Source organism: Bombina bombina, chromosome 5, assembly GCF_027579735.1.
Source record: "Bombina bombina isolate aBomBom1 chromosome 5, aBomBom1.pri, whole genome shotgun sequence".
NCBI classification, from domain to species: Eukaryota; Metazoa; Chordata; class Amphibia; order Anura; family Bombinatoridae; genus Bombina; species Bombina bombina.
In genome coordinates, this window is record NC_069503.1 from 632,334,068 (window position 1) to 632,348,983 (window position 14,916).

At 39.6% G+C, this 14,916-nt stretch overlaps 1 protein-coding gene across 1 annotated transcript in view; it reads left to right on the forward strand.

Moving 5' to 3' along the window:
* The window catches only part of MOCOS (molybdenum cofactor sulfurase), an 842,034-nt gene that overhangs the window by 189,549 nt on the left and 637,569 nt on the right, over positions 1-14,916 (forward strand). The window lies entirely within an intron of this gene.

Below are 14,916 nucleotides of genomic sequence, written 5' to 3' on the forward strand. Positions count from 1 at the left end.
GTCATCCAAGATGGCGTCCCTTGAATTCCGATTGACTGAATAATATCAGCCAATCGGAATTAAGGTAGAAAAAATCCTATTGGCTGATGCAATCAGCCAATAGGATTTAAGTTCAATCCTATTGGATGATCCAATCAGCCAATAGGATTGAGCTGGCATTCTATTGGCTGATTGGATCAGCCAATAGAATGCAAGCTTAATCCTATTGGCTGATTGCATCAGCCAATAGGATTTTTCCTACCTTAAAGGGTTAGTATGCACTCATTTTCATATAACTGCATGTAATAGACACTACTATAAAGAATGTACAGATACTGATATAAAAATCCAGTATAAAATGGTTTAAAAACGTACTTAGAAGCTTTCCGTTTAGCTCTGTTGAAAAGGCAGTTGGAAAGCCCACTGCAAGTGGGAAATAACACACTCCCCCTTCTTTTGCATATGAAAAGACCCTTTACACAAACAGTAGCAAGCTGGAGAAGGTAGCTGACGGTATTCAAATAAAACTTTGGGGCTTGGTTAGGAGTATGAAAATCAGAGCAATGATATTTAAAAATAAGCAAAATTATACATTTTTAAAAAAAAAAAACTTTATGGGCTTTATAAATAGATAATCTACAAAACATTTATGCAAAGAAAAAATGAGTGTATAATGGCCCTTTAATTCCGATTGGATGATAGAATTCTATCAGCCAATCGGAATTCAAGGGACGCCATCTTGGATGACGTCATTTAAAGGAACCTTCATTCTTCAGTTGGACTTCGTTTGAAGAGGATGCTCCGCGTCGGATGTCTTGAAGATGGAGCCGATCTGCGCCAGATGAAGATAGAAGATGCCACCTGGATGAAGATTTTTGCCCATCTGGAGGACCTCTTCGCCCGGCTTCATTGAGGTCTTCGGCCTGGTTGGGTGAAGACTTCTCAAGGTAGGGTGATCTTCAAGGGGTTAGTGTTAGGTTTTATTAAGGGGGTATTGGGTGGGTTTTAGAGTAGGGTTGGGTGTGTGGGTGGTGGGTTTTAATGTTGGGGGGGTATTGTACTTTTTTACAGGTAAAAGAGCTGATTACTTTGGGACAATGCCCCGCAAAAGGCCCTTTTAAGGGCTATTTGTAATTTAGTATAGGGTAGGGCTTTTAATTATTTTGGGGGGCTTTTTTATTTTATTAGAGGGATTAGATTATGTGTAATTAGTTAAAAAAGACTTGTAATTATCTTATTATTTTCTGTAATTTAGTGTTTTTTTCGTACTTTAGATAATTATATTTAATTGTATTTAATTGTATTTAGTTTAGGGAATTACTTTAGTTATAGTGTAGTGTTAGGTGTAATTGTAACTTAGGTTAGGATTTATTTTACAGGTAAATTTGACTTTATTTTAACTAGGTAGATATTAAATAGTTAATAACTATTTAATAACTATTGTACCTAGTTAAAATAAATACAAAGTTGCCTGTAAAATAAAAATAAACCATAAGCTATCTACAATGTAACTATTAGTTATATTGTAGCTATCATAGGGTTTATTTTATAGGTAAGTATTTAGTTTTAAATAGGAATAATTTAGTGAATTGTAGTTATTTTATTTAGATTTATTTAAATTATATTTAAGTTAGGGGGTGTTAGGGTTAGGATTAGACTTAGGTTTAGGTGTTAAGAACTTTATTATAGTGGTGGCGACGTTGGGGGCGGCAGATTAGGGGTTAATAAGTGTAGGTAGGTGGCAGCGACATTGGGAGTGGCAGATTAGGGGTTAATAAATATAATGTAGGTGTCGGCGATGTTGGGGGCAGCAGATTAGGGGTTCATAAGTATAATGTAGGTGGCGGCGGTGTCCGGAGCGGCAGATTAGGGGTCAATAATATTATGCAGGTGGGGGCGATGTCGGGGGCGGCGGATTAGGGGTTAATAAATGTAAGATTAGGGGTGTTTAGACTCAGGGTTCATGTTATGGTGTTAGGTGTAGACATAAAAGTATTTCCCCATAGGAATCAATGGGGCTGCGTTAGGAGCTGAACGCTGCTTTTTTGAAGGTGTTAGGTTTTTTCAGCCGGCTCTCCCCCATTGATTCCTATGGGGAAATAGTGAACAAGCACGTTACACCAGCTCACCGCTACCGTAAGCAGCGCTGGTATTGAGGTGAGATGTGAAGCTAAATTTTGCTCTCCACTCACTTTTCTGCGGCTAACGCCGGGTTTGTAAATACCCGTAATACCAGTGTGGTCTGTAGGTGAGTGGTGAGGGAAAACTGCTTGTTAGCACCGCACCCCTGTTAACGCAAAACTCGTAATCTAGGTGAGAGTGTGGTAATATCAGTGCAACATAGATAAGATAATTACTATATCCCCTAATAATAGGGATCCCCTAATATGCAAACATCAAGGTTAGTAAATGCTGCAATATAACTGATAATGCAAGGAAACAATAGCAGCATCTAAATATTTATAGGTTAGAGTTATGATATACTATCTAAGTTTAAAGGCACAAATGTGAGATGATTGTGAGAGTAAATACTCTACTCTGTTAAGTGTTCCACAAGTTAGGCTATTATTATTCAATTCAGAGCTAGTTACTACATGAACATTGTAATATAGTGCTTTAAATCTATATACAAGATTACAATGTCAGGTGACAATTCCACATATTTAAAGAGTCAAATAAATTGTTCACTAGCAATGTAGTAACTGGATTTCTATTTTACCAGTTATAGCTCCACAAGAAGCATTAAGGGAAATGTGTGTCAGGGGTCTTCTTTGAGAGACTTGTCTCTATTTTTTTAACATGCTTGTTGTACACTGTTGTTATTAGTAAAACGACCGGAGGCGTTTATTTAAAATTGAGAGCGACTTAGCTCCCATACATGTAGCTAGCTATATTTCTTTCATGTAATTGGCAAGCGTCCATGAGCTAGTGATGTATGGGATAGACAATCCTACCAGGAGGGGCAAAATTTCCCAAACCTCAAAATGCCTATAAATACACCCCTCACCACACCCACAATTCAGTTTTACAAACTTTGCTTCCTATGGAGGTGGTGAAGTAAGTTTGTGCTTAGATTCTATGTTAATATGCGCTTCTCAGCATTTTAAAGCCCGGTTCCTCTCAGAGTACAGTGAATGTCAGAGGGATGTGAAGGGAGTATCACCTATTGAATGCAATGGTTTTCCTCACGGGAAATCTTTTTCATAGGTTCTCTGTTATCGGTCGTAGAGATTCATCTCCTACCTCCCTTATTCAGATCAACTATATACTCTCATATTCCATTACTTCTACTGATAACTGTTTCAGTACTGGTTTGGATATCTGCTATATGTGGATGGGTGTCTTTCGGTAAGTATGTTTTCATTACTTAAGACACTCTCAGCTATGGTTTGGCACTTTATGTATTAATATAAAGTTAAAAATATATGTATTGTACTTATATTTGCCATGAGTCAGGTTTATGTATATTTCCTTTTGCAGACTGTCAGTTTCATATTTGGGGAAAGCACTTTTTTAGGACATTTTTTTTCTTACCTTGGGTATAGTCTTTTTTCAAATTGACTCTTTTTTCATTAAAATTCACGGGCAAGATTAAGCTCGTGAGGTCGAAAAATGCCAAAGTATATTGCGTAATTTTTGGCACCAGATTTTTTTGCGCAAAGTTACGTTCAATTACGCAAAATTTCTAATTTCCGGTGTCTTAGTTGACGCTGAGTTCCTTTCACAAGGTTGCGTCTTCATTTCCGGATGTTGTTAGCGCCCCCCCAAAAAATTCTGTTTGTGTCGTGCGTCATACTTGGCGCCAAATATTTTCATTATTTAAAACCCCATTCCTATGTGCTTCTTGTCTTTTTCTCTATCAGAGGGCTATGCTGTTTGCATTTTTTTCTCATTCCTGAAACTGCCATATAAGGAAATTGATAATTTTGCTTTATATGTTGTTTTTTCTCTTACATTTGCAAGATGTCTCAATCTGATCCTGTCCCAGAAATCACTGTTGGAACCCTGTTGCATGATAACAGTTTTTCTAAAGCTAAGTGCATTTGTTGTAAACTTGTAGAGATTATATCTCCAGCTGTGGTTTGAAATAGTTGTCATGATAAGCTTTTACATGCAGAGAATGTGTCCATCATTAATAGTACATTGCCTGTTGTTTCTTCAACATCTAATGTACAAGATATACCTGTGAATTTAAAAGATTTTATTGCTGATTCAATTCAGAAGGCTTTGTCTGCCATCCCGTCTTCTCATAAACGTAAGAGGTCTTTTAAAACCTCATAAAGTTGATGAAATATCAAATGACCAACAACATAATGAATTATCCTCCTCTGATGAAGATCTATCTGATTCAGAAGATCCTTACTCAGATGTTGACACTGACAAATCTACTTCTTTATTTAAAATGGAGTATATTCGTTCTTTGTTAAAAGAAGGGTTGATTACATTGGATGTTGAGGAAACTAGTCCTCTTGATATTAAAACTAGTAAACATTTAAATTCTGTTTATAAACCTCCTGTGGTTACTCCAGAGGTTTTTCCAGTTCCTGATGCTATTTCTGATATGATTTCTAAGGAATGGAATAGGCCTGGTACTACTTTTATTCCTTCAAGGTTTAAAAAAATCGTATCCTTTGCCAGCAGTTAGATTGGAGTTTTGGGAAAAGATCCCCAAAGTTGATGGGGCTATTTATACTTTTGCTAAATGTACTACTATTCCTATGGAAGATATAACTTCCTTTAAAGATCCTTTAGATAGGAAACTTGAATCTTATCTAAGGAATGCCTAGTTATATTCTGGTCGTCTTCTAAGGCCTGCAATTTCTTTGGCTGATGTTGCAGCTGCATCACCTTTTTGGTTGAAAATTTAGCGCAACAGAAAATGGATCCTGATTTGTCTAGCATTGTTCGCTTGCTTCAACATGCTAATCATTTTATTTGTGATGCTATATTTGATATCATCAAAATTGATGTTAACTCTAGTTCTTTAGCTATTTTAGCTAGAAGAGCATTGTGTCTTAAATCTTTCGAATGCTGACATGATATCTAAGCCTAGATTACTATCTCTTTCTTTCCGAGGTAATAAGTTATTTGGTTCTCAGTTGGATTTGATTATGTCAACTGTCACTGGGGGGGGAGGGAGTTTTTTTTCCTCAGGATAAAAGATCTAAGGGTAAATCTAAAGCTTCTAACCGTTCATTCCTTTTTCGACAAAATAAGGAACAAAAACCTAATCCTTCCCCCAAAGAATCTGTTTCCAACTGGAAACCTTCTTCAAGTTGAATAAATCCAAGCCATTTAAGAAACCAAAGCCAGTCCCCAAGTCTGCATGAAGGTGCGGCCCTCATTCCAGCTCAGCTGGTAGGGGCAGATTAAGATTTTTCAAAGCTTTTTGGGCAAATTCTGTCCAAAATGAATGAATTCAGAGTATTGTCTCTCAGGGGTATCGAATAGGATTCAGAGTAAGACCTCCTATGAGAAGATATTTTCTCTCATGCATCCCAGCAAATCCAGTAAAGGCTCAGGCTTTCCTGAAGTGTGTTTCAAACCTAGAGCTTTCAGGGGTAATCATACCAGTTCCGTTTCAGGAACAGGGTCTGGGGTTTTATTCAAATCTATTCATTGTCCCAAAGAAAGAAAATTCATTCAGGCCAGTTCTGGATCTAAAAATTTTGAATCGTTATGTAAGAGTACCAACTTTCAAAATGGTGACTATAAGAACTATTCTTCCTTTTGTTCAGCAAGGGCATTATATGTCCACAATAGACTTACAGGATGCATATCTTCATATTCCGATTCATCCAGATCATTATCAGTTTCTGAGATTTTCTTTTCTAGACAAGCATTACCAATTTGTCGCTCTTCCATTTGGCCTAGTGACAGCTCCAATAATCTTTTCAAAGGTTCTCAGTGCCCTACTCTCTGTAATCAGAGAACGGGGTATTGCTGTGTTTCCTTATTTGGACGGTATCTTGGTACTAGCTCAGTCTTTACATTCTGCAGAATTTCACATGAATCAACTAGTGTTGTTTCTTCGAAGACATGGTTGGAGGATCAATTTACCAAAAAGTTCTTTGATTCCTCAGACAAAGGTCACCTTTTTAGGTTTCCAGACTCTTTCTCTAACAGACAAGAGACTATTAAAATTGGTTTCAGCTTGTCGGAATCTTCAGTCTCTATTATTCCCTTCAGTAACTATGTGCATGGAAGTTTTAGGTCTCATGACTGCAGCATTGGACTCGATCCCCTTTGCTCATTTTCACATGAGACCTCTCCAGCTTTGTATGCTGAACCAGTGGTGCAGGGATTATACAAATATATCACAATTAATATCCTTAAATCCCAATGTTCGACTATCTCTGACAACAGATGCAAGTCTTTCAGGTTGGGGAGCTGTCTGGGGATCTCTGACAGCACAAGGGGTTTGGAAATCTCAAGAGGCGAGATTAACAATCAATAATTTGGAACTCCGTACGATTTTCAGGGCTCTTCAGGTTTGGCCTCTATTGAAGAGAGAACCGTTCATTTTTTTCAGACAGACAATATTACAACTGTGGCATATGTCAATCATCAGGATGGTACTCCTGATGATTGACATATGCCACAGTCATAGAAGGTGTTATTCTCATAAATTCTCTTGGCATTCTTTTAAAATTCCTAGAATTTTACAGTTTCTTCAGGATGGTTTGGATAAGGGTTTGTCTGCAAGTTCCTTGAAGGGACAAATCTCTGCTCTTTCTGTTTTAGTTCACAGAAAGATTGCTAAACTTCCTTATATTCACTGTTTTGTAAAGGCTTTGGTCCATATCAAGCCTGTCATTAAATCAATCTCTCGTCCTTGGAGTCTTAATTTGGTTTTGAAGGCTTTACAGGCTCCTCCATTTGAGCCTATGCATTCTTTGGACATTAAACTACTTTCATGGAAAGTTTTGTTCCTTTTGGCCATCTCTTCTGCTAGAAGAGTTTCTGAATTATCTGCTTTTTCTTGTGAATCTCCTTTTCTGATTTTTCATCAGGATAAGGCGGTTTTGCAGACTTCATTTAAATTCTTACCTAAGGTTGTGAATTCTAACAACATTAATAGAGAAATTGTTGTCCCTTCTTTGTGTTGTAATCCTAAGAATTCTTTGGAGAGATCCTTACATTCTTTGGATGTGGTAAGAGCTTTGAAATGTTATGTTGAAGCTACTAAATATTTCAGGAAGATTTCTAGTCTATTTGTTATATTTTCTGGTTCTAGGAAAGGTCAAAAGGCTTCTGCCGTTTCCTTGGCATCTTGGTTAAAGCTTTTGATTCATCAAGCTTATTTGGAGTCGGGTCAAGCCCCGCCTCAGAGAATTACAGCTCATTCTACTAGATCAGTCTCCACTTTGTGGGCTTTTAAGAATGAAGCTTCAGTTGATCAGATTTGCAAAGCAGCAACTTGGTCTTCTTTGCATACATTTACTAAATTCTACTGTTTTGGGGCGCGATCCGATATACGGCGTAGTTTTCAGCGCAAGCGAGAGAACCCGCGCCACTCGTAATTTCACCTCGCAACTCGACCTATCCAATATACTGCGCCGTCAGATGCTAAACTGGCATAAGTAGGAAAAACCTGCGATCAACTAAAATGTGCGCAAATACACATTTTAGTCGTCGCAAGTACTTATGCCAGGATTTTGTTCACGTAATGTCTCAATAAAGTGTAGTTTTATGCAAATTAGGCTACGAATCATAAAAAACAACAGCCAATTCTAAAAGATGCGACACGTAATTACACCATTCAAAATTCATACATAAACCCATGCGCAGCGGCCATTTTCTTTAGTGTGTTTGGTTGGTTCTTGGAGCTACAGCACACTAAAGTGAGTAGAGAGATTAGTGGTAAGAGTAGTGAGAGAGGAACATTTCATTAAGTTAGTTAGGTCGGATTGTTGGATTGTTAAGCCTGTACATTTACTTACACTTTTTTTACATATTGCACACATTTTGCATACACACATATACAAAATACACAACACTTTTTTTTTTCTAACACCTCACACATTTTATTTATCTTTTACAGTGTGATAGGCTGAGTGTTTGGTTGTGATTGTGTGTGATTGAAGTGGGAGTGAGTGTGAGTGTGTGTAGTTTGAGGATAACAGGGAGAGCTAGGGCGGGGGGGAGGAGGGAAGGGGAGTTGCAGGGAGAGGATTATGGGCAGGAGGAGCAGCAGGGTCCCCGTCAGGGAGTGAGTGGAGGCGGGAGAGTTAGAAGGGAGGATGGGAGTGGGGTTGCCCCAAGGTCAGGCACACTCAGAAGAGGGACAAAGGGTGCACATGGGGATAGAAGGGTGGAGGAGGGAGAGGATAGGGAGGAACCCACACCAGGGACATCCCAGGGAGGGAGCCAGGCAGCCCAGGATGAGGAATGCATGAGGTGCCCCAACTTCTCTTTTGCAGAAAACCTTGCGCTAGTCCAGGCCGTCCTGGAGAACCACACCACCCTCTTTGGCCAAGAGAAGGGCAAATGAGTTGCCCGAAGGCAGAAAGATGCATGGCTGAGGGTTGAGGAGTCAGTCAACGGCGTGGCCCAGCAGAGGAGGAATGTGGATGGGCTCAAGAAAAGGTGGAATGACTGCAAGAGGCGGGTCAAGGAGAAAATGGGCCAAGAAGCCATGCAGCAGAGGGGAACAGGCGGTGGTCCTCACCAGGAGGCAGAATATAATGAGTGGCAGGAGCTCATTTGCAGGTCCCTGAGCGTCACAGCAGTCCGTGGACTTCCAGGGGCTCGTGACTCAGGGACTGCAACATCAGCACAGCATGCTGGTGAGTAACATCCCACACACCAGTATTATATGTATTTGGGATATAACATCCTTTAATGTCACACATTCATGTACACAATGAGGAGCATGGTATTTGGCCTACTAACAAAACAATCTACAATTATATTTCACATTAAAGGGGCATTAAACCAAAGCTTTTTATGTCATTCAGATAGAGAATACAGTTTTAAACAACATCCCAATTTACTTCTATTATTTAATTTGCTTCATTATTTTGTTATTCTTTGTTTATTAAATATCAATGCACACGGGTGAGCCAATCACATGAGGCATTGATGTGCAGCCACCAATCAGCAGCTTCTGAGCCTATCTAGATATGCTTTTCAGCTAAGAATATCAAGAGAATGAAGCAAATTAGGTAATGGAAGTAAATTACAAAGTTGTTTAAAATTGCATGCTCTAGCTGAATCATGAAAGAATAAAAATGGGTTTAATGTCCATTTAATGCTACTTAACACATTGAAATTCATGATATGAGGTGTAATAGTGAAATACTAACATGTCTCGGAGTAACACAGGCCCCAAGCCACATGTAGAGTTTTCAGTAAATGGACACTATAGCCATCACAATACATTTAGCTCAAGAAAGCACGTTATGTGCCTACATCAGGCTAAAGGAAATTGTGTGACCATAGTGTCACTTAAAGAACACATTTTCTCCATCACTGAACTATTGTATGAAACACATACATGTATACTTTGCATATTAAAATCCCTCATATCACAAATCACAATGTGCACATGCATGTTATAGAGTTTGACATGAGAATGAGTATAGGCCCTAGCATGTATCAATGTACATTGTATGCCCACATGGATATATATATGATTGTACTAATACCTCTCATCATTTGACTCCTCCACAGAACCTCCTGTCACCAGGGTGCAAACGGCCATGCATCCACCGCAACCACCAGGCCAGAGGATGGCTCCAGCACAACCACCAGGCCAGAGAATCCCTCAACAGTATGCTCCCAGGCATGAGGTGGGTTGGATTGCCTCTGTTGAGGACCCATATGTCATGCCACCAAGATTTGAAGTGGAGCGCTGGCAGGAGCCCTGGCCGGAGGACTATTCCTTTGGTTATGAGGGGCAGCCAAGGTATCCCCAAAGGGTAGATGTCTTTATCCCCCCTCCCAATATCAGGCCAGTCAGGACTTTTACCACCAGGAAATACAAACTGGTCAGGCTGAGTGGTCGCACACCAGTCATCAATGGGACTACCAGTCCACCCAGAGAGCTCCACCATCCGCTTCCCTTGGAAGAGCTCCAGCATATGAAGAGGAGCATATAGCTGTGGTAGTTCCTCCTGAGGTACCAGCTAGCATTGTTCCTCCTGAGGCACCAGCCAGCATTGATCCTCCTGATGCACCAGCCAGCATTGTTGCTCCTGAAGCAACAGCCAGCATTGTTCCTCCTGAAGCAACAGCCAGCATTGTTCCTCCTGAAGCAACAGCCAGCATTGTTCCTCCTGAAGCAACAGCCATCATTGTTCCTCCTGAAGCAACAGCCAGCAATGTTCCTCCTGAAGCAACATCCAGCATTGTTCCTCCTGAAGCAACAGCTGACATTGTTCCAGATGCAACAGCAGCTAGAGGTGAACCTGCGCCTAGAATCCCTGCTGGTGAAGAGCCTTTAGATCCTCTGACTTCTGCCCTGGGCGACGAATACATTGCCCTCCAGAGGAGGCAAACATCAACCTGCGAGAGGCTCACATAAACCTGCGAGAGAATGCAGAGAGACCAACGTAGGTTTAACAGGAGCCAACAGACTTTACTACAGCGTTCCATTGAGCTGCAACGGCACATGGCAGCATCTTTAAGCGGTATCGTCCAGAACCAATCTCAGATGCTGAGAGTTATTTCGGACATGCAGATGCAGAGTGACAACAGATGGCGGGAACAAAACCAACTGTTGGGTGTGTTGGTGGAGCATTTCACACACCAGCAGGACATTGCCTCCAGCCTCTCATCTGTGGCCAGCACTCCTGCAGAATCCTCTGAATCCACACAACCCAGGAGAGGCAGGAGAGCCACTCCAGGCACCTCAGCCTCCTCATCTAAGAGGCCTAAAAAAAAAGATATTGTTATATTTGTTCCTAAATCTTGTCCTCTGTTATTTACCATATAATTGTCATCCACATCCATGTGAGGGGTGTTTTAGTACACTAATATTTTTGAAAAATATAATAAGGCCTGTGTGGAAATGGCCCAGAAAAGGTAATATCATCATGTTTATGACATATTCATGTTCTCTAAACCACATCACATAGTTGTGTATGAAGGGTACATATAGTGATATTCACTTTTAAGATGTAAATCAAGGTTTCTCACATCCAATAGAAATTGACCCATGTGCAGGGATAGGCACGAGCCAAGGGTGTGGCGGATATTTTTTAAGGTAAAGATTTTTAGTGAAGGACACCTTGCCTATCCCTGCACATGGGTATATATATATATATATATCTAAATAATAATGTTTTTACAGAAGGTGTGAACATAAGGTATAAACATCCATTTTCATTCCTCAAATTGATAGTCAATAAATCATAGTGACCAAAACATGAATTGAACTAATGATATATTTTCAGTAATTAGGGTGGTTAAGGGAATGGGGGTGGGATGTAGTAGTTTCACTTACATGCAGTGGAAATCTGCAGTATGTAATTTGATGACCAGCTGCAGCAGGGGCAGCACCATCACCATGGACCTCAGCAGCAACTATAGAATCAGCATGTGTAGACAGAACAACAGGGGATTGTAGGGCTTCCAGCACCCCTTGTGCCCCATGATTGACCCCTTGTGCCCCATGATTGACCCCTTGTGCCCCATGATTGACCCCTTGTGCCCCATGATGACTGCTTGTGCCCCATGATTGACCCCTTGTGCCCCATGATTGACCCTTTGTGCCCCATGATGACCCCTTGTGCCCCATGATTGACCCCTTGTGCCCCATGATGACCCCTTGTGCCCCATGATTGACACATTGTGCCCCATGATTGACCCCTTGTGCCCCATGATGACCCCTTGTGCCTCATTATTGACCCCTTGTGCCCCGTGATGACCCCTTGTGCCCCATGATTGACCCCTTTGTGATTGGTTTGACAAACTTGCAGGGGCAGGAATAATAAATGCTTTGAAGAGGTTAACTATTTGTAATCAAGCTGCTGATATGTATGTTGTTAAGCATGCACTTGTTAGGCCTTCAGAGAGTTACGTTGGTTTCTAAGTCAGTGCAAGGGTTGCTGCGCCTTCAATTTGTGGCGAGATGAGAATGGAGTAGATTTTCTGAAATCTGCGCGCGTAAGTCCTTACGCCGTATATTGGATACCAAACTGCGCGTGTTTTGTATGTCAGTCTATGGGCCAAAAAAGACGGGCGAAGGCAGAAATATACGCGCGTAACTTCTAAGTTATGCCGTATATAGGATACCACACCCGTGCAAATATTGGCATCGCTGGCTTTTGCGGGCGAGGATTTATATCGGATCGAGGCCTTGATGTATTCGCTTTTTGGGAAGCAGTTTTTGGTAGAAAAGTTCTTCAGGCAGCTGTTTCAGTTTGATTCTTCTGCTTATGTTTTAAGTTTTTCTTTCATTTAGGAGAAAAAACTTATTTCTTTTGGTTGTGGATTTAATTTTTTCAGCGGAAAATGGCTGTTTTTATTTCATCCCTCCCTCTCTAGTGACTCTTGTGTGGAGTTCCACATCTTGGGAATTGCTATCCCATACGTCACTAGCTCATGGACTCTTGCCAATTACATGAAAGAAAACATAATTTATGTAAGAACTTACCTGATAAATTAATTTCTTTTATATTGGCAAGAGTCCATGAGGCCCACCCTTTTTATGGTGGTTATGATTTTTTGTATAAAGCACAATTATTTCCAAATTCCTTTATTGATGCTTTTTACTCCTTTCTTTATCATCCCACTACTTGGCTATTCGTTAAACTGAATTGTGGGTGTGGTGAGGGGTGTATTTATAGGCATTTTGAGGTTTGGGAAATTTTGCCCCTCCTGGTAGGATTTGTATATCCCATATGTCAATAGCTCATGGACTCTTGCCAATATGAAAGAAATTAATTTATCAGGTAAGTTCTTACATAAATTATGTTTTATCTATCCTAACTTACTTTTTGGTTAATTAGAACCACTGCACTGTCAAAATATAAACTATAACAGGGAAAGATAAAAATAATTTAAACTCCCGCTATATATGGAGTTTTAGCCACTCAGGAAATAAATAGTTTATTCTTAACTACTGGTATATTAGCAAAACTGAAAACGGTACAACTTTAGTGATTTTAAATCCAGTGTGAATGTTGGTTTAATTGATTTAATTCACATTAAAGATTAAATGAATGTAGAATGAAAGTTATTAACACTAATACAAATATTTGAAATTGGAGTAAAGGTAATCTTTTTTTGAGGTGCAACCTCTCTCTCTTTTGCAACTCATAAGCAACTCGTGAAAATTTTTTACACACCTGCTCCCCATTCACATCTGAGACCTTGTAACACCAACTAGTCAAATGACACCGGGGAGGGAGAACTAATTGGGCCCAATTGGGACATTATTACTTAGGGGTGTACTCATTTTTGTTGCCAACGGTTTAGACATTAATGGCTGTGTGTTGAGTTATTTTGAGGGGACAGCAAGTTTACACTGTTATACAGGCTGTACACTCTCTACTTTATATTGTAGCAAAGTGTCATTTCTTCAGTGTTAAAGATATATTTACAAAAATGTGAGGGGTGTACTCACTTTTGTGAGATAATCTGATATACTGTATGTGTACTTATGAATTTATGTGTTTATATCTGTGCATATGTCTGTAAATACATATATACATATATAAATATGTAAATACAGCAGTGCACACATATAAACATATATACAGTCATGTGAAAAAGAAAGTACACCCTCTTTGATTTCTATAGTTTTACGTATCAGAAGATAATAAAATCTAAGTAGAACTTAAAATAAGGTAAATACAACCTGAGATAAACAACAACACATGACATATTACACTTTGTCATGATTTATTTAATAAAAATAAAGCCAAAATGAAGAAGCCATGTATGAAAAACTAAGTACACCATATGATTCAATAGCTTGTAGAAACACCTTTAGCAGCAATAACTTTAAGTAATCGTTTTCTGTATCACTTTATCAGTCTCTCACTTTGTCGTGGCGGAATATTGTCCCACTCTTCTTTACAACACTCTTTCAGTTCATTGAGGTTTGCAGGCATTTGTTTACGCACAGCATTTCAATCGGCTTGAGGTCTGGACTTTGACTGGGCCATTGCAACACCTTGATTCTTTTCTTTTTCAGCCATTCTTTTGCAAATTTGTCGGTGTGCTTGGAATCATTGTAATGTTGCATGAACCAATTTCAGTCAAGCTTTAGATGTTAGACAGATGGCCTCACATTTGATTCTGACTTAATGGTCCAGGTCCTGTGGCTGCAAAACAACGCCAAATCATCACCCCTCCAGTTTCTGCTATATCAGGTACTGGCAGCTGTCAGCCATTACTCAGTTTTCTATAAATTTTCATTTTTATTTACTAAATAATAATAAAAATCTGTAGTGTAGCTGCCCCCCCTCATTTACCCCACCTCCCCCTCAAAGATAATTTCCCCTACCATCTATCCCCCTCTCCACCCTAGGACCCCCTTCCCTCTATTCCCTCTCCCATTACCACTATTACGGTATATGGCTAGATTACAAGTGGATAGCTAAATTATCACCCGCCTGTTTACGGGTGCACAATAAATAACCAGCAATTACAATTAGCACTCCAAAAATTGGTCAGGTCTGGTTAATTTTAAAAATGTGCCCCAATTGCCCCCACAATTTAGTGTAGTATGCATTAGAAAATATAAAAAAGAAATTAGCATATTTTTTTCTTTAATAATTGCAAAAGGCAGTTTTAAGGGGTTAAAAGTGGTGGGTGTAGGCTGTTGGAAAGTGCCTGTAATGAAAAGTGCTAGCAGTCTATGAGGACTGTATGTTCCCAGTGAATATATATGTATATAGTAGATGGTGAATCGACTGGTTTTGCTTTTCCAACATAAATATGCATATATTGTCTAAGTTCAGCTTTAAAATCTCTATTGGCTAT